The following is a 26,573-nucleotide window of genomic DNA, read 5'->3' as shown; positions in this document are numbered from 1 at the left end:
CTCTCAAGGTCACCCGTGACGTCACACAGCCAGAGCGCGCAGCCACTACTCAGTAGTAGACTTAATAATGACACGAAGTGCCCGGTATATATTTTTTTAGGGATCAAGGTCAAATCATTTATTAAAATAAAAACAAATTGTACACCATATTATAAATCAAGCATGGTAATATATAGTAATATCACCATTTACAACACTTCCATTAATACCACTAGACTTAACCCAAATATAAATTCCATCATCTGAAACAAGACGTCTTCTTCCTCTTGTCCTTATCCACATAGGTGCAGTAGTCTCAATGTAGTTGGTACTCTCCATAGTATCAACAATTTCACGAACGTTCCAGGTCCTGTATGCAATAACATCACGAGGATGGAAAGACTCCAAACCAGGGAGGTTAGCAGATGTAGAGCGAACAATTGCACATGTAAACCATCCTCCTCCACTCTTCTCAGAAACTCCAGTAAGAGTCAGGTACAAAGAGCGCGTGGCGCAGGAAGTTGCAGTTGATAAGGCGCGCGCAGCCACGCCGCGCAGCTCGTGGCTTGCTTCATTCGCTCTGAGGCAGCCGCACGGGCAACAGCACAGGATGCCACGAGCACGTAGACGTTATTACAGGCGTCAGAGAATGCCTGTTTATAAAGAGATAAGGACAGTTGGTATTAGTCTCGACAACCAAAATGTTGGCAATACAGAAGTTTTGAAAGGACCTGTTACTTTTGTCGGGTGCACTTTGTACCTGACTCTTACTGGAGTTTCTGAGAAGAGTGGAGGAGGATGGTTTACATGTGCAATTGTTCGCTCTACATCTGCTAACCTCCCTGGTTTGGAGTCTTTCCATCCTCGTGATGTTATTGCATACAGGACCTGGAACGTTCGTGAAATTGTTGATACTATGGAGAGTACCAACTACATTGAGACTACTGCACCTATGTGGATAAGGACAAGAGGAAGAAGACGTCTTGTTTCAGATGATGGAATTTATATTTGGGTTAAGTCTAGTGGTATTAATGGAAGTGTTGTAAATGGTGATATTACTATATATTACCATGCTTGATTTATAATATGGTGTACAATTTGTTTTTATTTTAATAAATGATTTGACCTTGATCCCTAAAAAAATATATACAGATGAACATGTTCAAAAAATAATCCACAATATCAGACCTTAAGTGTAAATGTGCATTTAAACAGACAATATTTTTCGGCCATATTAGGCGACAATAGCGTTGTCACCAACATTGTTGCAGTAGAGGGTATGTTTGTGTTTCGGCCGGGCTACATTGCTGGTGCTGTATACTGTTGCAATTAGTTGTCGATGTATTGCAGAGGTGTTGGCGGCGTTGTCCACCAAAGCTGGAGAATATTTGAATTGCAGGACAATGTATATTCTGCCCTAGTGTGTAAAAGGAACTCTCTCGCACTTGTCTTTGTTTTCTACTTCTCTCACTGAAGCGCCGAAAGTCACGTGTCTCAGCGAAAACAATATGTTTTCGCTTTTGTTCGCAAGTGCGCCCGTACATGTAGTCACATGTTTTGGTCTTGTTTTCCGTAGCGAGGTTGTTGTGTGCTGCACTGCAGAAATGGATAAACGAAAGAACAATGAATTTCACAAATGCAGTTCATCAGCGACCAGAGTTATGGGACGTCGAAATTCATGTATACAATGATCGCATTCTCAAAAAAATCACCCGGCAAGCGGCAGCCGATTAACTAGGACTCACGCTTGATGAAGCATACAAAAACGTTCGAAGCGTATACCAACATACGAGGCAAAAAGGATCCATCGGAAAAGCGGAACTGCAGATGGCCCTTCATCTACATGATGTGCGTTTGATGTCATGACTTAAGTGTTTCATACTATTTCAAGACTTATCTGAAGCAGGTAATGATAGTTGACAGTTTAAACACTGTGTCCTGGTTACCCCCCCCCTCCCCCCCCAAAAAAAACTGTTTTCTGTATTCCTACTTCAAACTTCCATTAGTGAAATCTTTCAGTTCTTCTACCAGTGCATAGTATACATGAGGCTTGCTGATGAGTGATGATCTTTAAAAAGGTACATTAAACTTGTTTACGAATCACCAACAGTTAACCCAATTGGGTTCTCACTGATATACAGTCTTTCATTTTATTTCCGGCCTTAGTTGTTCTCAGACAAATTGTCTGTACAAGACATCCGTAGTCGTGTTTCGACACTGTTGTAAAATTCTGCATCAGATATGTATCCATTATTAGTTAAATTTATTGAAGCACTCCTCCATAGTTGGAAAAGTAACTTTTTGAAACTAATTAAGTTGCAGATAAAGTTACTTTTCAGTAAAAGTAACTTAGTTAAAGATATACTTACTATTCATCGAAAGGAGCTGTACCAGTTACAGCTATCATTAAAATTATTTTCACAGTTACCTTCATAAATCATAATTTTATTTCATCTGTAAATTCATAATGAATCCTATATATGAAAGAAAGGAAACAACCATTAGCCCCAATCAGTAATTAAATACATTGTCCACAGCCTCTTCCACCTCATGGCATCTCAGTTGAAATGATTGTCCATTTTCAGCAACTTTTTTTGTTGAAATGTTTCAACTCTCAAGTGTGGAGTTGAAAAGGTGCGCCAAGAGTTATAGGGTTGTTTGTTTCGACGTTAGATGTTCAATGTTAATGGTACTGCTGTACTCCATTTGTCTGACGGAATGTGGATGTTTGCCCTAACGAAAGTGAGAATTGAATATAATAGGTTTTACGGGTATAGTTATAAATGTGGAAAATATTTCGTATTTAAAAAAAAAATGATATCAATCACACTTCTGTTTATATAAGCAACGCTAACAGCAAACAAAATAATTATCTGTGCATGTTTTCTTCTAAATTTTCTCTGGAGCTCCGACTGCTTTGTATTCTTTGCCCACTTTCTGACAATTAGCAAAGAAAGGAATCATTTTTTCCGTCCAACTTCAAAAATTCAAACACTTCAGCGTAAGATAGCCAAGGCATGCGTGTCTCTTCTTTCATCTCCATGTTCCGAAGATGTGGAAATGAATCTAATTTGGGAGATTGCATGTTATTCACGTGTGAGATGTCATGTGACTGCAATATACTGATTGTTGCGTATATAAATTTCCAAGCAAAATGTTACGAATGAGTAAAAAATAGTTAAATGTGATAACTGCAATAAAAATTATAATTCAAAGAACAGATATTTCCCATGTACGATTCTAAATATTATGTGCAAATGATAACACGTAACAAATAACAAACATGTTGTTGACCAAGTGATGTCAGGAAGAAAAAGATGGACAAACACTTGCACAAGAAAATGCCGATAAGGCGCGGCGTTCAACTGGGCTTCGGGAAGAAAACGTTGCACCATTAGTCGCAGAGAACTCAAACGTTTATGAGAACATTTATTGCAAAGTATGTCTCTAGCGTATAATAACTAGAATATCCATAATATCTGACACTTGACCACATTCTTTAGTGCGTTCTTAGTTACGATGCAGAGTAGACGTGTACTTTCCATCAAGCACAATTCCTTCACTGTCGAAAAGATTTAATTTCGAAACGAACATATTTTTAATTTTAATTTTTAGGATAAAGCCCGGTGTTGCGCTATCTTGAGATTGTCACAACGATATATGTTACGAGCGACTAAAAAGTAAAGAGAGTCTCATTAAATCGTTATCGATGAAAGTAACTTATGGACAGTTACAGCTACCGTACAGAAAGAATAACGCCGTTACCGACCGCTGCGATCGAAAAGTAACCGTTACTAATAACGCATTACCCTCCAACTCTGCATTCCGCTTTCTTAACAAAGAACACATTGACAATGTCTGGCTTCCCATTTTCTTTTTCACGTAACAGAGCCGCACTCGCTTCCCCTACCTCGTGTTCGTTCATTTTGTGGTAACAGTGTGGCCCTTCGCAAGCCCATCTGCCCGGAAATGTATTTCGGCAGACATTATCGAGCAGTAGTATCCGATAATATTCCATTATATACACTCCTGGAAATGGAAAAAAGAACACATTGACATCGGTGTGTCAGACCCACCATACTTGCTCCGGACACTGCGAGAGGGCTGTACAAGCAATGATCACTCGCACGGCACAGCGGACACGCCAGGAACCGCGGTGTTGGCCGTCGAATGGCGCTAGTTGCGCAGCATTTGTGCACCGCCGCCGTCAGTGTCAGCCAGTTTGCCGTGGCATACGGAGCTCCATCGTAGTCTTTAACACTGGTAGCATGCCGCGACAGCGTGGACGTGAACCGTATGTGCAGTTGACGGACTTTGAGCGAGGGCGTATAGTGGGCATGCGGGAGGCCGGGAGGACGTACCGCCGAATTGCTCAACACGTGGGGCGTGAGGTCTCCACAGTACATCGATGTTGTCGCCAGTGGTCGGCGGAAGGTGCACGTGCCTGTCGACCTGGGACCGGACCGCAGCGACGCATGGATGCACGCCAAGACCGTAGGATCCCACACAGTGCCGTAGGGGACCACACCGCCACTTCCCAGCAAATTAGGGACACTGTTGCTCCTGGGATATCGGCGAGGACCATTCGCAACCGTCTCCATGAAGCTGGGCTACGGTCCCGCACACCGTTAGGCCGTCTTCCGCTCACGCCCCAACATCGTGCAGCCCGCCTCCAGTGGTGTCGCGACAGGCGTGAATGGAGGGACGAATGGAGACGTGTCGTCTTCAGCGATGAGAGTCGCTTCTGCCTTGGTGCCAATGATGGTCGTATGCGTGTTTGGCGCCGTGCAGGTGAGCGCCACAATCAGGACTGCATACGACCGAGGCACACAGGGCCAACACCTGGCATCATGGTGTGAGGAGCGATCTCCTACACTGGCCGTACACCTCTGGTGATCGTCGAGGGGACACTGAATAGTGCACGGTACATCCAAACCGTCATCGAACCCATCGTTCTACCATTCCTAGACCGGCAAGGGAACTTGCTGTTCCAACAGGACAATGCACGTCCGCATGTATCCCGTGCCACCCAACGTGCTCTAGAAGGTGTAAGTCAACTACCCTGGCCAGCAAGATCTCCGGATCTGTCCCCCATTGAGCATGTTTGGGACTGGATGAAGCGTCGTCTCACTCGGTCTGCACGTCCAGCACGAACGCTGGTCCAACTGAGGCGCCAGGTGTAAATGGCATGGCAAGCCGTTCCACAGGACTACATCCAGCATCTCTAAGATCGTCTCCATGGGAGAAAAGCAGCCTGCATTGCTGCGAAAGGTGGATATACACTGTACTAGTGCCGACATTGTGCATGCTCTGTTGCCTGTGTCTATGTGCCTGTGGTTCTGTCAGTGTGATCATGTGATGTATCTGACCCCAGGAATGTGTCAATAAAGTTTCCCCTTCCTGGGACAATGAATTCACGGTGTTCTTATTTCAATTTCCAGGAGTGTAAATAGTTCTGAAGTTCATTGGCATGCCATCTATATTTTATCATGAAAATTGCATAAGAAAAAGTGAAAACTAATCATAGATAATATGTACTAAAGCGAACGCCTACAAGATTCACAGTCAGTCGCTAGTCATTCTTATATTCAAAATTATGACCCTTGGGCATTCTTAAGTTTTATAGAAGATATTGTTACTATTTCAGAAATAAAATTACACTTCTAATATCTGTTATTCTTTGCATTGCTCAGAGAGTCAGGGTCTTAGACACGCACTGCAATCCGTACGATTAGGTGCCTGATAACCAACTAGGTAGAGTGTATGGCTTCGCTAGTTCGTCATTCGGCGCGCAGCCGATGACAAACTGATGATTCGGTTCTTTCGAGTTGCGCAAATGTTTCCTAAATGTTGACATAGAGTGAAATTTTGATTGTGTAGCGACAGCTCAATGGAAGACGTCCTCCCCTATTGCTGTAAACAAAATCTGAATGATATTTTAGTATTAGTTAATGCATGAAAATACAGGTTTTGCCTCTCCGTCCTGAGGGTAAATACTCCATATTCTATCACACAATTCAATCAGACTATTCGCTTGACGCAGTTTCCAGTGATGGGTGTTGCAGTACCTGTACTTTATGACGACATGCCAGTTCTAGGCGCGCAGTCCGGAACCGCGCGACTGCTACGGTCGCAGGTTCGAATCCTGCCTCGGGCATGGATGTGTGTGATGTCCTTTAGTTAGGTTTAAGTAGTTCTAAGTTCTAGGGCACTAATGACCACAGCAGTTGAGTCCTATAGTGCTCAGAGCCATTTGAACCATTTGAACGACATGCCATTTGTGATCACAGCTTATGGCCCCCAAGAGCCAGAAATGTTACAGGACATTGAAACGTACCTATATTGTGTGACTGAGTTAACTGCATTTTAAATCAAGTTATTTCCATAAATGGTATAATCATTAGTGTACTATCATTCGTGTCTGTTTTTGAAATTTTCGTTTCCGGTGGACATCGCAAAGGGAAAGAGTTTCCATTTTACGTAAATAGTTTCCAACACTTGCACGCATACTTGCAGTCATTTTGGTCACAGATAATATCACTCCATCAGCTTAAAAAAGAGCCAGCTTACATCTTTTATTACAGTTGTAGTAGTCGTTTAGTCTTTCTGATTATAAAGGGTAAAGGAATCACATTTCATTCGTGAGTGGACTCTCTCAAGCGATATTTTCTTTACATCCATTAGTTTTAGTTGTGATGGTTGCTTTTACTGTAGTGTATTTATTTCTTTAATTTGGATCTAGATTTTCATGTTAATACCATTTGAAGAGCGCTCTAGTTGAATGTTGTCTCAGGGAAATCTTGCAAACCGTCCAGACATAGCAAAATATGTTCTCAGCGTTTTCGGGAAAAGGACATATACGGAAGATCAGTTTCGTTACTCTATATTTAGGAAAATTCTGGATTATGTAAGCAGCCTTTCCACGTTAAATAATTCGCTTCTTGGGTATTTAAAACGTGTAAGAAACAAAAAGAAAATTAGATTATTGATGCAAAACGCGTTTTATTATTGAATCGAAAATGTTTTAACATCAGAAAAACGCCTGAAAACGCCTTCCTGACCCGTATTATACGTACACGAATGAACTGTAACATTTACTATTTAAAACAACTGTTGCGCTGGACAAGACAGAGATTAAGAACAAGAAGCAATCGTAACCAGTAGTCTGCAAACGGTTAGGGGCCACTTCCACAACGCCGCTGGCTTTAAAGCAAAGTACAGCGTAAAGCTGTACAGATAACTCTATGGGCACACGTAAACGACGAAACCTTATGAATTACCACGAGTCAAGAGCAACGTCTTACAGAGCCTTACAGATGAGTGCGATCGGTATCTTACCATGGCTCTCCTGCTTTGATAAACCTTGCTAGCAGATTTATAACGTTAGCGATTATGTTCCATTGTCTCATGCCGCTGATTCTACGCCTGCACTGCCTTCAGTCAGGTTATTTGTTTCGCATTCTCATGCTTATTCTTAAACTTAATGAAGAATTATTACATAATATGCAATGTTCAGTAAATAGAAAGATCAGGTTAATGGCGAGACTTCGTCACACTGTTCGCCTGTATAAGCAAATGTGACGTTGCAGAATCCACGTTACTGCCATGTGTTGCATAAATGATTACGTTTAGCTGATATATTGTGTATACTTGTGTCATTCGAAAAGTAAATTCTTCATGAAATTCGCAACTTAGATTACCACATGATCATTAATGAGCATCATAGCAAGTCTTTTTCTCATCAGTTTCAGTGTAACGAGGCCTAAAGAAACATTTCGATAAAATACGATACTCATTAACCATGCTGGCCAAAATGTTGGAGGATGAATGTTTGGCAATGTCATCCACTTGTGTTGGAGAAACGTCAGAAAAAGCATTAAAAAGTTTCAGCCGAATATCCTCAGATGAAAGCCGTGGGGCAATAAGTCGACAAGCTATTACGGATATCTCAAACATTTTGTGAATATTTCAAGCCCAAAAACATCTTACTGCATTGTGAGTAGCTGCTGCTTCAAGTGTCTTCAGTAGTCTCTCCAGCTCATTTGCCTGAGACCTATTGACTGCATTTCACATAACATATATCCCAGGCACCATCGGTTCGTGAACATATGTTTTGGATCTTCACAAATCTTTAGAATCAGATAAATATTAGACTGTAATATTAACAACATCTCCTGTGTAACAGTTATGCTTAAAAAATGGTTCAAATGGCTCTGAGAATTATGGGACTTAACATCTGTGGTCATCAGTCCCCTAGAACTTAGAATTACTTGAACCAAACTAACCTAAGGACATCACACACATCCATGCCCGAGGCAGTATTCGAACCTGCGACCGTAGCAGTCGCGCGGTTCCAGACTGAGCGCCTTAACCGCGAGACCACCGCGGCCGGCAGTTATGCTTATCAAAACATTTACACAACAACAGCCACTGACAATAATCACCATCATCAACATCATTTAAGACTGATTATGCCTTTCAGCGTTCAGTCTGGAGCATAGCCCCCTTATAAAATTCCTCGATGGTCCCCTCTTCAGTGCTAACATTGGTGCCTCTTCTGATGTTAAACCTATTACTTCAAAATCATTCTTGACCGATTCCAGGTACCTTCTCCTTGGTCTGCCCCGACTCCTCCTACCCTCTACTGCTGAACCCATGAATCTCTTCGGTAACCTTGCTTCACCCATGCGTGTAACATGACCCTACCATCGAAGCCTGTTCGCCCTGACTGGTACAGCTATAGAGTTAATTCCCAGATGTTCTTTGATTCCCTCATTGTGGATAACTTCCTGCCATTGTTCCCATCTACTAGTACCTGCAATCATCCTAGCTACTTTCATATCCGTAACCTCAACCTTGTTGATAAGGTAACCTGAAACCACCCAGCTTTCACTCCCATACAACAAAGTTGGTCGAAAGATTGAACGGTGCACAGATAACGTAGTCTTGGTACTGACTTCCTTCTTGCAAAAGAGAGTAGATCGTAGCTGAGCGCTCACTGCATTAGCTTTGCTATACCTCGCTTCCAGTTCTTTCACTATGTTGCCATCCTGTGAGAATATGCATCCTAAGTACTGAAACCGTCCACCTGTTTTAACTTTGTTCCTCCTATTTGGCACTCAATCCGTTTATATTTCTTTCCCACTGACATTACTTTCGTTTTGGAGATGCTAATTTTCATACCATAGTCCTTATATTTCTGATCTAGCTCTGAAATATTACTCTGCAAACTTTCAATCGAATCTCCCATCACAACTTAGTCATCCGCATATGCAAGACTGCTCATTTTGTGTCCACATATTTTAATCTAACGCAGTCAGTTTATTGTTTTCAACATATGATCCATATATAATATGAACAACAGCGGAGACAGGTTGCAGCCTTATCTTACCCCTGAAACTACTCTGAACCATGAACTCAATTTGCCGTCAACTCTAACTGCTACCTGACTATCCATTTAAAGACCTTTGCAAACGTTTGCCTCCTATTCCATAATCTCGTAGAACAGACAATAACTTACTCCTAGAAACCCGGTCATATGCCTTTTCTAGATCTATAAAGCATAGATAAAATTCCCTGTTCCACTCATAACACTCCTCCATTATTTGCCATAAGGTAAGAGGCCTAAACCCACACTGACTTTCATCCAATTGGTCCTCAAATAATACTCGCACTTTCCTTTCAACAATACCTGAGAAGATTTTACCTACAAAGCTGGTTAAAGAGATACCTCTGTAGTTGTTACAATCTTCTCTGTTTCCATGTTTAAAGATTGGTGTGATCACTGCTTTTGTCCAGTCTGATGGAACTTGTCCCGACTCCCAGGCCAATTCAATTATCCTGTGTACCCATTTAAGACCTGACATTCCACTGTATTTGATGAGTTAATTTCATCCACCCCAGCTGCTTTGTTGCACTGCAATCTATTGACCATTTCCTCCACTTCCTCAAATGTGATCCTATTTCCATCATCATTCCTATCCCATTCTACCTCGAAATCTGATACGTCACTGATCGTATTTTCACCTACATTGAGCAACTCTTCAAAATATTCGCTCCATCTGTCCAAGGCATCCACAGGATTCACCAGCAGTTTTCCTGACCTGTCCAAAATACTTGTCATTTCCTTCTTACCTCCCTTTCGAAGACTGCCAATTACACTCCAGAATGGTTTTCCGGCAGCTTGACCCATAGTATCCAATCTCTTTCCAAAGTCTTCCCAAGATTTCTTCTTGGGTGCTGCAATTATCTGTTTGGCTTTGTTTCTTTCTTCAACATAACTTTCTCTGTCTACCTGAGTTCTAGTATGTAGCCATTTTTGATACGCCTTCTTTTTTCTTTTACAGGCTGCCTTGACTGTGTCATTCCACCAAGCTGTTTGCTTCATCCTACTTTTACACACTACTGTTCCAAGACATTCTTTAGCCACTTCTAGTACTGCGTCCCTGTACCTTGTCCATTCCTTTTCCAGTGACTGTAATTGACTACATTCAACTAACTGGTACCTTTCTGAGATCGCTGTTATGTACTTCTGCCTGATTTCCTTATCCTGAAGTTTCTCCACTCTTATCCTCCTACCCTACATATAGACCTGACCTCCTCCACTTTCGGCCTCACAATCCCAATTTCACTGCAGATTAAATAATGATCAGTGTCATCAAAGAATCCCCTGAAAACACGTGTGTCCCTCACAGCCTTCCTGAATTTCTAATCTGTTATAATATAGTCAATTACAGATCTGGTTCCCCTGCCTTCCTTAGTTTACGGGTGAATGTTCTTAAGTTTAAAAAAGGAGTTGGTGATTACTAATCCCATACGGGCACAGAAATCCAAGAGTTGTTTCCCGTTCCTGTTGGCCTCCATATCTTCTCCAAATTTACCCACTACCTTTTCATACCCTCCTGTTTGATTTCCAATCCTGGCGTTAAAATCACCCATGAGCAGAACACTGTCCTTGTCCTTTACTCTAACGAATACATCACTGAGTGCCTCATAAAAACTATCCATCTTTTCTTGAACTGTTCCTTCACAATGCGAATATACTGACACAAACCTAATTTTCTTGCTACGGACTGGCAAATCTATCCACATCAGTCGTTCGTTTACATACTTTATTGCAAATACGCTGGTTTCCATTTCTTTCCTGATGTAAAGCCCTACACCCCATTGTGATATTCCTGCTTTGACGCCTGACAGGTAGACCTTGTATTCTCCCACTTCCTCTTCTTTCTCACCCGTTACCCGAATGTCACCAACAGCTAAAACGTGCAGCCCCATCTTACTTGCAGCCTCTGCCAGCTCTACCTTCTTCCCAGAGTAGCCCGCATTGATATTAATAGCTCCCCATCTCATTACCATTTTTTTGCCAAGTCGTATCTTAGGAGCCCCTGATTTGTCAGTTATAGGTGGGACTCTGTCACATCCAAAGGTCCGAGGCATTTTGCTCTGATTGTTGCCAGCATCATGTTTAAAGTACCAGGGAAGCAGGTTGCTAGCCTTACTTGCCCCGAGTCCCATTGGGTTTTACCCCTAACGGCTGAGGGACTAACCGGTGAATTTGGTAGTCTTTTCCGTATGAGCACAAAGGTGACCACGACTCAGAATATGTCCGATATGCCCAGCCTTATTCCAAAGTAACTGGTATCCCGACAGTCGGGACCACTTATTTGGCCACTCATACATTGCCCGTGGTTCATGAGCTAGGACATGTCTATGGGAACCCACACCATGAACCACACTGCCAATAATAATAATAATAATAATAATAACAGTAGTAATAATAATAGTAATAATATGCATAAATTGTCTGAAACAAGAAAGAATTGTTTTTGGGTAATTTTGTTATTTTGTACATAATTAACTACAGTTTATAGCAAGAACGAAATAACGTATAAGCTTTCGTAACTGCCCGTTTCACATTTCTGTGTAAGTGGTAGCTTTCTGGCTTATTTATTTTTTCTGACAAATGTACAAGATTCCTGAGACATGTATTAGATAACGAATTAAATTACAAGCTGAAAATCAGATATTCTTACATTTCATCCACACAACAACTTAGGCTTATTATAAATTCTTCTGTTCGCTTGTAGTCACGCTTATTTGATTTCGTCACTTTCTCAGTCAGTGGGTCTGCTCCGGGAGGTCTTAATTCTTTTACAGCTAGCTTTACCTGGTAATTTTCGTTTCTGTTGGCACTTGAAACAGATTCAACAGAGCTCACGTCGACGCTACACACGAAAGCAGATTCCAGCACAGTAAACAACTAACTCCAAACACAAACTGTCAGTTGTGAAAATGGTTAAATTCATGTAATACTGTCTACCAACATGATCTATTCTCCAGAAGAGAAGCAAGGCGCTGAGAACCACAAGGGCCAGAAACACACCATCCTCGAACGCACATTTAACTGGATATCAAGTTAACCAGTGAGAAAGATTTTCGTGAATGTACATCTACACACTGTGGGTCTACAGCACAGACCCGCTATAAGATTAACAGATATCAGAAGCATGAATAAATGCTAAAATCTCACAGTCGGCGATGATGTGCTTTATGGTTCACAGCATCTCCGTTGGATTACTATTTGATAAAATCCAAAACTTAATATGACATATCTCATTCATAATCCCTTCAAAATAATTTTTCTTGTAGTATAACTATAAGATCTATTGATGTCCAATTTAATTTTACTATGCAGTAAGTGAATTGGCACATCTGAGAAGTGTTCTACAGTCTAGTGGCATCTATGCGAGGTGAACGGGGATAGAAGTCTGCTGCCGTGTGCCACAACCTGGAGTGAATTGACATAAACTTGCAGGTGAGTGGTGAGGGCTATCTGTGGACACCATGCACTTTGTTTATCAAATCCGTACGTATTATTCCTGTAGGGCAACTACGTCACGCCCGTTGTGCTTGGTTAAAAGCTCCATAAAATGTGCACAACTGAAAGTGTGCTCGCGACGCTGATGACTAGTTTCACGTAGTCTACAAGAGTAGCGGTGTAGCACAGCACGGTAAATTTGGCGATGTGTATTTCAGAATAGCGCATCCATATTACGTTTAACAGCATTCAGAGATAAATAACCAATAACTCAAAAGTTAGGGAGTTTACGTACTCTTGTCCTCTTACACAACAGCCATCACTGATCCTAGGTGTTATTAGGCTGTATGTTTCCTCATTTCACGTACTTTTTACTTTCCAGAGTAGCATTGTAAATTAACTGCTAGTCTCGCCACAGTTTCTCGTGAACCAAATATACATCTGTTTAACAACGTTGTTAGATATCAATTTGTATCTTGTCTCTGCTTTGAATTTCAGGAAAAGTACTGGTCAAAGAAAGATATTTTGTGTGTTAATGATTTGTGAAGCACATGTACGTTACTGATAGCATTGTTTACTGGACATAAATTCTTTATATGATGGTATAGGCCTTTCATTTCTCCGAAGAAAAGAAAGAACGAGAAGTTTTCTGACAGAAGCCCCTATTTGCGAAAGAATTACTTATACTGGCGGTGAACTTCGCAGGCCGATCAGACACAATTACTTTCACTTCTCTTCAGTGTAAATTACAGAGGAAGTACTGTTATAAATACCAAATAATTACAGTTATTCTGTGAAAGGTTGTTAAATACATGTAAATGTTCGAAATTAAAACTGAGTGGATTACTGTGTGTTACAGTGAGTAGTATATCCAATCCAACATTTGCTGTAAAATTTTTCACAACGAAGTTGTGTATAATATGAAATTACCTAGAATAACGATGTTTCAACGTCTCTGGAGATACAGGGGGTTAAAAATATGCAAACCTCTCGAAAAATGTATGTTTAAACACAAATGCAGGTGTTAGTCAAGCCTGTAGTTTGGTCTGATGTATTGGACAAAGCACCCATGAAATGTGCTCAATATGTTGCAAGGATCAGTCGTGGTTAGGACAGCATTTTGTACAGTTGTGAGTGCGAAATGTCGGAGCTCTGTACATTCGAACGAAGACAAATATTGGTGCCCATACGGTGGGTGCTTCTACCGAATTGTTTGGTATTTTGAAGGGCGCTGTATCAAAGATATATACCCCTTACATGGAAAGTAGAAAAACATCATCCGCTAAATAACAACATTAACAAAAACCAACAGACCAAAATATTATTGAGCCTTTGTTGTTTATTTTAGAGATAAAAGTTTGTGATCGATGTCCACCCCTATCTTCGTTACGTGAACTTGCCGTTATTTGCAGGAAGAAAGTTATAAGATTCGTTTGAAAACCATACTGGGTCGGTTTTCACACATTCCGAGACGACTGGGAATTGATTTAGTGTCAACGGGACTACAGCGAATTAGGCATGGTAAAGTGTTCTGTGTTTCGTGTTTCCACATTTATTTTCACCCCCTGCATGGCTTCCTCGGATGAATGTAATCTGTCTCTCGTAACTACTTCTCATCACAATCATCAGTCTATAGTTTCAGATCTTAATGAGCAGATTTACCACCTCAACGTCGAAACAGTTGTTCTTATAGAATGGAAGGAAATATACTGAGTCGTGGAAGGCAAACAAAAGGAAAATACGAATGGATTTAGCAGGCGAATGCTTCTGTCACAGAAAAATCTTTTTCAGCAAAAATAATCACGCCTTTTCATCACCCCTGAAGCTACGAAAGATATTGGAAAAGAAGTTTCTGGCAAATATAGACTTCCTTCATATGGAAATGTGACTCAGTAGAATTACTCGCCAAAACAGCAGTTCCCGCAAAGCAAAGACAGAAGCACAGACATGACACAGATGGAAAACAGATTTATACGACGCAGAGGAGTCGTTCTGCACCTCTTCCTCATCATGTTCCTGTTTACAGGGTTCGAAAGCAATTACTAATAAGGATGTTGGGGCGTCAAACAAACAGCGGATTTTTGGAGGTCTCAAAGTATTTACGGGACGTCGCATTGATTTTTCAGTTCTTGCAAACACAGTGTTTTGTCTGGAGAGCAGTTACCAATATTACATCTCTGTGTTAAACTTTCAAGAAATGGAAGGCTTTCTCCTTCTGAGACGAGGAGCAGATATTGCTCACTCACCCCTGGAGGCTGGCTTAATTTAGTGCAAGAAAGTATTGCAAGCCTTACTACAGATTGAAAACATTACTCAAACCACAGTTAAGTAGAAATGAAATGGTCCACCCACAAAACCCCGGGACTAATTTTATGCCCTGCGTATAAGCGACGTCAGCGCAGTAACTTCGGTTGCAGCTTGAAATGACAACAGATGTTGTGACGAGGCTATTTTATATAGTGGACGGTGGGGAGACACATTGTGTCAACGAAGTTGCAAGGACGCCCGTAGGTTTTCAAGTCAGTAGAGACAAAACATTTCATACGTATGATGTAAGAAGAGTACATTGTTACCAGCTCATTCTTTTGTCCTATTGGTTTCAGCAATGCAATTTTAGTACCTGGTCATTGTTACAAACGTAAACATGGTAAAATTATAAGCATGGTAAAACCTGGTTTAGAAGTCCCAGATTTCACGTTTTCCCACAATTTACGTTACTTTCTGTTGGCCTCGTCATCAGCTCTGTTCTCTCAGTTAATTGTTTTCCTGCTAATAAAAGTCTACCGGATAACACTATCGACAGTTTGGCCTTTTGAACTTCAACTACAAGGTTTAACATCGATTTTAAAATCGATCTGTATTTCCTTTCACGCAAAGCCTGTAGTATAATATATGACATATAACTGTTCAATAAGTTTCGAAACTAAATCATTCTATGAGAAATTAGGTGGTCTTTGGAGGTGCATTTTCAAACTTTTTCCGCAATGTTTCGTCACTTTACTGTGCTGAGCAGCAACAGTGAATCATCAAAACCATCATTTCAAGTTGTTTCTCATCTTAAATGCGGGTGAATTAATATAGAAAGCAGTACACAACAAAAGATTGGTTTGGACTTAGCACGATTACTTCACGGTAATTTCACATTATTCACAATGATGACTTTTTCTACTCTTAGTTTTCTTTATCATAACATTTACAAAATTACTTGGCCTTTAAACTGAACCTTTATGCCGTTGGAATTTATATGCTTTTTGAAGAGTCGCGAAGCATTTTGAAACTGGTGAATGGATGGCTTATGAATATGCTATGATTTTCTTGTGTTATACGTGGCTAAAAAAGCATACACAACTTACAAAGTGCATCTCTAGCTGCTTTAGAATAATCTAACGATGGATACAATACAGCCAGTCCCATCGAAATGTACTCTTCGTGATCTACTTCATTCTTGAAATTATTATACCTAAAGCGCAGCCATTGACTGAGGTCCAGTGTGGTCTCTAATTATCGTATGGCAGCAAAATTTGGTAGATATTCTAGTGCGTTAATGTGGAATAGAGGGTAAAAAGTTATATCCAGTTGTGGACACCAGGTCCAAATCTGTGAAGGTGTTATCCTAACGCATTGCGTTCCTCCACGGCCGACCGTCAACGCACAGTATTACTGTTGGTTTTTGGAGCATCACCTGCGAACAGCTTTGCGAAAGAAGCGGCGACACTTTCTGCGCAACCCATCCATTATTTTGCACGACAATATGCGGGCGCATACAGCGCAAGCTGTGGCTGGTCTGTTCGGTCGATGGGACTGGGAAGTACTGTACCATCCACCATACTCTCCGGACTGAAGTCCTTGTGACTTTGATTTGATTCCGACGATGGAGGACCCCATTGGTGGTATTCGCTTCAGAACTGTTCCAGAGATGCGACAGGCAGCAGACCGTTCCATTCGCAAGATCAATAGAACAGGCTCTGCTAACGGTCTAACATTCATGGTGGTGTCTGTTTGTTATGTATCGTGTCTCCCTACCACTTTCGCGCAACGACACTCTGAACGCGTTTTTTAGGTAATTGACTAGTTTGAACCTGGGACCTATTGCTGGTAAGGAGACGCTAGTCCCCACATGACGTGTAGAATTCAAAGAAGAGTTCAGTGAAACTAGCGATCATATAACCAAATACTTAATGATTTCAGCGTCAGCTCCACTGCACTTCTTGTAAAAGAATCTTAATACTAACTAAATTTAGTGGAAGGGTTCAAGGCTTTCCTAATTTTAGTTAGCTGGTAAATAACGTCGAAAAAGCAGATAAGTTTTCCAATGGAAATTTTATTCTACTCGCAAAACATTGTTTATAAAGTGCACTATTGATAAAAGGAAATGTTTTAATACAGGATGGTAAAAACCAACTGCGTTCAACAAAAATGAGAACGAATATTCCCTGAGTGGGTTTCCAAGTTCTACAATGGATCGAAGGATGACCTATGCCATATCACATCTATAATTTAGGTTTAAATTAAGTTTCACAAAAGAGCAAACTATCAAAATGGTCTACAGTGACCCTCAATTATCTTTAATTACTTATCTAACTTGTCGTAATTTACAGTGGCTGATGTGGCTTCTCAATAACTATATAACAGAAAAATCATCGCGTTTCAGATTTTTACTTCAAGTGGCAAATGTGAACACCATGAGCTTTAATTGACGATCGACACTAGTATTTCGCAAAAAAGAGGTGTAACAGATGAGACTTTTGCAGTTCTGAGTGAAGCCTTATGCGCTCTAAAATGCGGCATCGCGTGCGTTCATTACCTTGTCGGTGTTTAGGCAGTGTAAGGGCGGCGGCTGACAGCACAGCTCCGCTCACCTCGCCATCTCGGAAGCAACTAACGTCTCCTAACTTCCCCTTACTACCATTTACCGAAGTTAGTTTAAAAAACTATCTGGCTGTGTTTTCATCTGACCAATCAGGGTCTCAATGTTAACCTTAAGCTCCGCCTACAAAAATTCTGTACATACAATGAGAAACGTTATACTTTTTATGGTGGGGCAATGTTTTAAAGTTTGCAACGTAACAGAGACGCGAAAAAGTCTCACGCTAAAACTTGCAGCTGGTGTGGTCCTTTAAGCGCAATCGTAAGATCTATACTGTTCTTCTGGAGGGCTCTATCTTTTAACATGGGGGGTAAGTGGTCCTAACGTAACAGAGACGAGAAAATGTCCCACGCTAAAACTTGAGGGTGGTGTGGCCCTTTTCGTGTTATCGTAAGATCTATACTGTTTTTCTGGAGGGCTCTAGCTTTTAACATGGGCTGAGGGGGGGGGGGGGGATGGTCCTTGACGTAACAGAGATGCGAAAAAGTCTCATGCTAAAACTTGCAACTGGCGTTGTTCTAGTGGTTAGCTGGAGACGTGGGTGTCCAGTCCGTCCCTTATCGTAGGGCCTTCTAGCTTAACACGGTTCTGCTCTCGGCTTCTATTCTCGTTTCTCCCCTCGGAACTGCGTCTGTGTCACGGTGAGAAGGTATGACATGCATTTAGGCATTCTTGAGTTAGTCTGTGGTATTCCATTTGCTCACTCGTTACTCGTATTACTTTGGTTAATTTAATGTCACGATTTATTCGGAGCTATGTGACATACTACTGGATTTGCTTATTATGTCAGGGCTTTCATGGAAGGTGTTGGATTTGCCTGACACCTTACAACGGTATCACTTCGCTGGCAACGGGCTCTACACAACGCTGGGGACTAGTCTGAAGGACAGTAACAGGTGCTAATACGTAACTCTTTTGTATCGGTTATGAATAAATAGTTGCCACTATTTAAGTTCCAGTCCTCATAGTTCAGTTGATTAGATTAAATTTTGGTAATTTGTGGTAAGGTATATGGGACCAGATTGCTTACACACTTCTTAATCCAACTTAAACTATCTTGAGCTAAGGACAACACACACACCCATGCCCGAGGGAGGACTCGAACCCCCAATGCGAGGCGCTGCGCGAACTGTGGCAAGGTGCCTCAGATTACACAGCTACTCCGCACAGCGATTAGATTAAATGGAAGCTTGTATTCTTAATGTAACTTACATTTTGAGATACTATATGTCCTCCAACTTCCCTACGGTTAGGTGAACCTTAAATTCATACACATGACACTGTTCAGTCATATTAGTGCCACCATCTGTCATAAAAGCCTTTTGCAGCGTGGATCTATTTGACGTGTGCAGAAATAGAGTCAATGCTGTTCTGGAAGGTACTGTGAGGGATGTGGAGCCATACCGATTGCAGTGCTCTGGCCAGTTGCAAGAGATTTCTAGCTCCATGGTGTGAAAAGTCCGATCGAGGAGATCACACACATTTGGTTTAAATTCGGTGAGTGTGGTGGCCAGTGCAGTACGATAAATTCACCCTACTACTATTCAAACCACGTACATACCCTGCGAGCTGTGTTTCCTGCTTGGTGATGCCAGTATGCTAAGGACCGTGACAAGGCTCCCCTGACCGCCCCCCTACCCCGCGTGGCGTTCACACTTGTCATCTGTGCCGCAATGTGCACCACTGCACCAGTTTTGTATAGCGCACTTTTGCCATACGTGGTGCACTTTAACCACGGTGGCACTTGATTAATTTAAAAACCTACCATTTATGAAATGCCCCCACCCCTGGTCCAAATTCAATGATCTTGCCCTGTTGTTCCGTTTCTGCATTATGTCAATAATTGCACTATTTTCCATGTCTTTTCGACATGCTTTGCATGCACTTCACTGCTAGTCCTGTCACAGTGGATGTTCAGTCAATGTTGTTGTCGAATATAGGTGATGATCGAACACGTATATGTATACATATTTCACCTTCCTCTCTAGCAAATTTCTCCTATAGCTAAATGTTTGGGCTGTTTTACCTGCTGAACTATGTGCACCGTGTATAAAAATTGATGGTCATATGTGTGTACGTATGGTCCACACCAGCCCGCCAGGTTGGCCGTGCGGTTGGACGCAAGGCTTTCCGGGAGGGAAGAAAAGCCTGGTCCCCGGCAGAAATCCGCCCCTGCCTCGGCGAATGCGGGCTGGTTCCCCTTATTCCGCCTCAGTTACACTATGTCGGCGATTGATGCGCAAACAAGTTCTCCACGTACGCGTATGCAGCCATTACTCTACCACGCAAACATAGGGGTTACACTCGTCTGGTGTGAGACGTTCACTGGGGGGGGGGGGGGGGGGGGGGGGGGTCCACCGGGGACCGAAGCGCACACTAACCCTGGGTTCGGTGTGGAGCGGTGGAAGGGTGAAGTGGACAGCGGTAGTCGTCGTGGGGTTGTGAACCACTGCGGCTGCGGAGGGGACGAAGACTCTCCGTCGGTTCTAGGTCCCAATACAATGGTCCACATCCCGTCCTAAGCCACTGGACCGATTTCAACGATCTAGGGACACATACCACTTAACGTCTGGAAATCAAGAACTGGGGGGGGGGGGGTGGGGGGAATAAGGATCACCTACTCATCAAAGGGGTGGGAGTGGAGGTGAGGATGTTGCCCACGACGCACATATACGCATACCTTAGTCATTCAGTATTTGAGAATGAAATCACATAAAGACTTGCAACAAACTTTATACAAAGTTTCAACCTATATGAAACTTTTTAATGGAGACGACAACCACAAAATAATTAAAGGAAGTTTATCGCTTACTCAATTTTCTCGGTTCATTGCAGTGAAACAGCTGCACGGAGAAGGAAGTTTCAATTTCTTACTTCTTTACTACTAACTGTGTTCGTACTTTTTGCTGACAGTATTCATATTATTAACGAATGTTTCAGAAAAAGTATACACTGTACGACACATGGTACACGAGGTATGACGTCTTAAACATTGAGATGTGTGGAAAGCTGAGACATCATGTAAGAGATTTAAATTTATTACCTTGTTTTCACTAGCTTTGTTCGCAATAATTGTTGCATACCAAATGCACTTATCTCACTGAATGTACTTACAAAAATGCTCAAGCGGGGGGATGGGATGGGTAAAAGTAAAATAAAAAAATAAAGCAAGCGCTTACGTCACTGTAGTTGCCATAATAGATAAACGAAAACGTTCGTGTGCAAAACAAACGTATTAAGTAATCTGTGATAAATAAGTTAGTGCAAACGACGAATTAGGAATTCAGGGACTTATCTCCGAAACAGCTGAAGCGATGGTAACAGCTTGCTGGGAGGGAACCTGTCTTACGTGCGAAGCGTATTATGTGGCTGAAAGCTTTAACTGGAATAAGTCGAGAAACAATTCTCAGGTTATTATTATTTTGTACTTTTACCCCAAGCCTCAGACATGCCTGAAGAGATGCATGTCATTTGTTGACTAGCTCCATCTCTGGAATGATATCTGCAATTGTTGTTTGGTTGCCTTATACTATGCTCGAGCTCTTTTTTAATTAATTGATTAATTCTTGCATTAACAGTGTACTTTTTAGGATTACAGTAGCGTGTTGCTGACACCTTATTTTTTCAACGCTCGTTAATAATGCGATAGTTACAAGTTTGTACTATATTTTTATCCTTAAATTGTTAAACTTTTCTTTCTTAAATTATAATTTTTCTGTCTAACGTGTATTTATTTGTGATAAATTTTTTGTACAGTCTTCTGGAGTAGGACACTAGGTGCCTGAAACCTGTAAAGGACTAAAATTTCTTTTGTGCAATTGGTTGCTGAGTATTTCAACAAACAGATATACAGTTTCTGAAGGTGGATAAAAAGATAAATACATTATTTGAAGGAGTAAGCATTTGTCGCGTTCTTATTGTCTTGCAGGTGTTTTGTTTACGCCAATAGCCACTTGTCGTTTATGTATATGTGCACACCTAATGACGTAGAAAGTGGGAGGGTGACTTTCTCATTTCCTAGGACGGCAAAATTTTTGAGGCACATCTCTCGCCACGTATTTCCTTCTTTATGGGGACAAGTAGTAATTACGTCACTCAGTTGCTCTGCAGCTTGATTTCACTTTATTTGTAGCTTGTTAATAGTACCCGTGTTTATATGTATTGTTAGCATCTGTTAAAATCTTTAATATCTTCCTTTAGAAATGTAAGTTTAGTTTTACAATTTCATCATTATATTCAGTGTTTCAGGGATGTTATCTTTGCTAGGATTTTACTCATTCTGTACACGTTAGCATTTAAAGCCTTTTATTACGCAACAGTTTATGCTTTTAATGTTGTAAAGATGGAACAATGTACGTGCTCCCCGAAAAAAGCAGAATGGGTTTCTTTTGATGGTTCGTCAAGACCGAAGAAGATGCGAAAGTGATGAACAAACAAATAAAGGGGACTGTGTGTTTGCAAGTAAGAATTGTCAGATTAAGAAAGCATTCGATTAAGAAAGCACACGTAAAGGTGGTTATTCTAATATTAACGCGTATTCTGTTATATTTGCACATTACACGCACAAAAAATTAGCTGAATTTGCAGACCTTTGTAAATTATGTTTACATAATAATGCCACAAAAGACACAAGGGCTCAAATAAAAGCCACCGTGGGGTGCTTTCATCTGACCTCAGGAGTAACACTATGCACATCTACACACAGTTTCCAGAGACCGACAGTTACATTTATTTGTAATAAACGATTTTGCACACAATCTAAACGTCGATGTAGAAATTGTCAACAGCGCTGTAAAAAGCTTAAAATACATGTAGAATAACTTACTAAGGTGCATTTGATTTCCAAGATTTGTAGCGCATTTTCCTCTATGTCAAATTTATCACTAAAATTTATAATAATTAAAGAAGCCGAATAATTCGCAATATCTGAATTTGCCACTGCAGGTTGCACGTAAAAACCGCGTGGGTTAATGTTGGACACCTATTCATTATACTATTATAGCACAGTATGATCTATGATTATTTGGCGTATTTTCGTAAGTTTATAATTGCATACTTAGGGTATTGGTTTTAATACCGAAAGCACGATTGACGTACCATTTGATGAGCGCGCTAGGGCGCATCCCACCATGCTGGCGTTACAGTTTTGACGTTCAAAAGAGTAAATAAAATATGGAATTATGACGCTCTAGTACATACAAGTAAAGGTGTAAGTAGGAGGGATCTTGTTGTGAACTGACTGCTACAAAACAGGATGGATTAGACAGTCCCAATTTGGAAACAGGTTGTTTATCAGAGATGGAAATGGTGAAAAAGACAAAGTAAATCGCTCGCTGACAACTCATTTAGTACATAAAATAATGAGGAAATACTAGCGATTTTGATATATATTGAAGGGATGGAAACGATAACGGTAGAAGCAATATGTTTATGTTCAGAGAAAAGCGCGTTGAAATGTTTGAAGGATAACACCGAGTCCTTCGTAAGGTTCTCGGAGCTTCATAAGACGATTGCGCGATAATTCCAAGTCATAGAGAACAGATACACGCCATCTCACAAAGTTTTGACCTCAGATTACAGGTTCTCAGCATCAGCACGTCGATAAAGCCAATGTCAATACGTGCGTGAGAAGGTCATACAATTTCTGCGTGAGAAACGGCAGCAGCCCGCTTTCGGAATCTAATCATCGTGTTGCCTGTTCGGAAGCACGAACTAATTCAGTGCAAGAGGAGCAGATGATTTGTCCACATGTTTCGATAACCCTGCCCCATACTCGTACACTCAGGAACTACGAGAGGGCGCGTATTACGAGTCGAAACATTATTCTCTGATATGTGTCACTATTATGTACTTCTTGTGGTTTTCGTGCAGTCCTCGCCTGAAATCCCGGAGGTGCTTGTGGGCAACACTGTACTGCAATAACCATAAACTCCTGGAAAAAGCGTGATGAACAGGGAAAATGAAATATAAGCAAGGGCCATGATCTTTTGTCCTAGTTCCTCTGAAAATAGCTGCTCCAAAATAAACCTGACAAAGACATGTGTGTAAGTCATCTTTCACATGTGGTGGTCCATGATTTATCTAACAAAAATAACTGAGCAACTGACGTTGCCCGGATATGTATTTATTCCAATTTTCTATTACTCCATCTACTCTTTTCCTCTCTCTCTCTCTGTCCATCTCCTCCGCTCTCCTCTCTCTGCCAATCTCTTATTCTCCCTCCAATGTTCATCTTCTGCTCTTCCCTTTCTCTGTCTATTTCCTCCTTTCCTTTCCCTGACCACCTCCTCTTCCTTACGTTCTGTGCCCAACTCCTCCTCCACGTCTGTCTTAATCTGCCACTCACTTTCTGTGTCCATCTCTTTCTTCTCCCTCACTGCATGTACATCTCCTCCTCGGTTATTCTGGAGAGGCTGGTAGTTCTTACCACCCCAGTATTTCTTTGCTGATCGTAGCTCATACCTGTACCAAATTTCGTTGAAATCGTTCCATAGGCTTACTATGAGCTTTTTTACCTGTGGCTTAACCCACGTATGTACGTGTCAAATATACTTCGCATATACGTAGCGCATTTCACACGCATTTGTATACATGTTTCAACTTTATCCCCTTTATCTCTAGCGAAACTCACCCCTGCAGTTTCATTTTCATTCAGTTCAACGTACATCACATTGTATCTCCTAAACTATGATATAATTTTGCAGGTACATGCAGAGATATTTGTGGCTGCGGAATGTGTTTAGAGTTGAGTTATTACAACATAAGTAATGAATGTAAACGATATATATATATATATATATATATATATATATATAGCTGCATTAAGAGTCATAGGGGATACTGTCTGTGAAAAATTTTGCGAATGGCACTAGCAGCAACGAAGTACTAAATTTAAACGTCTTGCATGATTTGGCATTTTTTTCATACATATAAGTGTTTATGACGTCCTGAAAGATGAGTCGTACAGGGATATAATTTTGCTAGTACATTCAGCGAAATGTGAGAATACTGAGCGCAAAATGCGTCGTGATTATAAATAATGGCAAAGAAATAATAAATTAAAACCTCATGCAATAGTTGTATTGAAGTAGTTACTGTAATAAGAGGTGAACTTTTTCTTGCTCCATTTTGCGGGGGTTATCAATAAGAAAAAGTTTTGTAAGGATTCGAAATTGTATGTAACGTTTCGTGCAAGCCTCTAAGTGCTCTTAATCTCAAACACTGGCTAACTAAAATACGGGAATTCGCCCGTCGTGGGTTATATTGCTTTTTCACCCAAACACCCACTGCGAAGTTTTCGAGACAGTTAGTGGTATGTGTAACAAGTTGAGTGAAGCCGGTGAAGTGGTTTATGAGGAGATGTATAACACATAGACAACATATATGTATACGTACACCCATTTTTATCGTATGTATTGGCTCGTTGTAGATATTTGAACTGTCTTTGTTTTATTTCCTAGTTTTGACTTTCTATATTATGTCCACCGCATTCCTTCACTGCTTCATATTAAATCGTTGGATTTCTTAAACAAAAAGAAATTATCTGGCAAGACCTCAAAGACATGGAAAGCAGACCTCCCTCTGTCAAATAGCTTCGTCCAGTACCGAGAAATAAATGTGAACGTAGTTTCGGTTTCTCATTTCCAAATGTGAGTAAAGTCAGTACCATTTTCAAGATCGTTGTGCACTGCTAATAGAAACTTGTAATTGGCAATTTCAGTCGATGTATTATCAACAATAAAAAGCTAAAAGCATGCCATTATTTTATTTATGCTTCGCCCACCGCAGTTGTCGTAATAGGCAACTATACGAAAGATATCCTGAAGCTATGAATGGGTAGATTTCTCAAGACACGAACCAATTTGCGAAGGGCTATATGATTCAATGTTCCCTCATGGCCATGAAAGCTTTATCTGTGTTGCAAACGTGTACTTGAAAACACACTATACAAATCTATTTTAGTACACGAGATTTGTGGTCAGCATTGGTGTACCACACATAATCTGTAGTGAAATGTGATTACATACAGTAAATTCTCTTTCGCTTCCGATACATCTCTTTCCTTAGCAACTCTGCGGCAAAAATTTGATTTTTGCCTCTGGGTTTGGCTCGGCTTTAATTAAATTTTCAAATCTGCAACACGTATTCCAAGTGTTACTTCTCAGTTTACAAAATGACAGACTATATTCACCGTTAAATAAATGCCGATAAATACATTTATTTACAAACAAAAAATGCCTTATTTGTATTTTTAGCATGAAGTTCGTACATTTGGATACAGACTCAGGAGATAAATACTCTGACAGTCCATGAACTTTTGAGGCTCGATTTAAAAAAAGTGAAGACGGTGGTTTTAATGTATCATATGCTCTGCATAGCCCCTCAATAGAGCACAATAGACAGAAAATTCATACGATCATGTTGTGTCAGCATCTATCAACATGCCTGAGATGGTGATTGGTGGGTGGAGACACAAAACTGCTCTTACAGTAATCTACAGAATCCAGATCATAGATGCTGGTCACGGATGTGACCGTGTACAGATTCGAGGTTACCCGCTGAGCGTCAGTTAAGGCCTCAAGATGGTCTACTGAGCCGCCAGATTTGATTGCCAAATAATAAGCAGCATTGAAAAGACGGTAGCTTCATTGCAAACAAATAATTCTCAGTTAATGATGTTTTTTAAAAGACTGTATAAATAAAAAACTACAAATTACTTTTTCTATCTTTTTGTGTTTTACACTAATGCTCACAGAACATACAACTTTGTTTGAGAATTCGAATACACTTGGAATGGAACCCAGGCATCAAGCTAGCGCGCTATTACATATCCACATTGTGCATGGGGGCTTTACTAAAATATTAATGAATAAATGCAATAATTTTAGTAGCTATGCGACAGGTTAC

This window comes from Schistocerca gregaria, chromosome 6 (assembly GCF_023897955.1).
Source record: "Schistocerca gregaria isolate iqSchGreg1 chromosome 6, iqSchGreg1.2, whole genome shotgun sequence".
NCBI lineage: Eukaryota > Metazoa > Arthropoda > Insecta > Orthoptera > Acrididae > Schistocerca > Schistocerca gregaria.
This window is presented reverse-complemented; position numbering follows the sequence as displayed.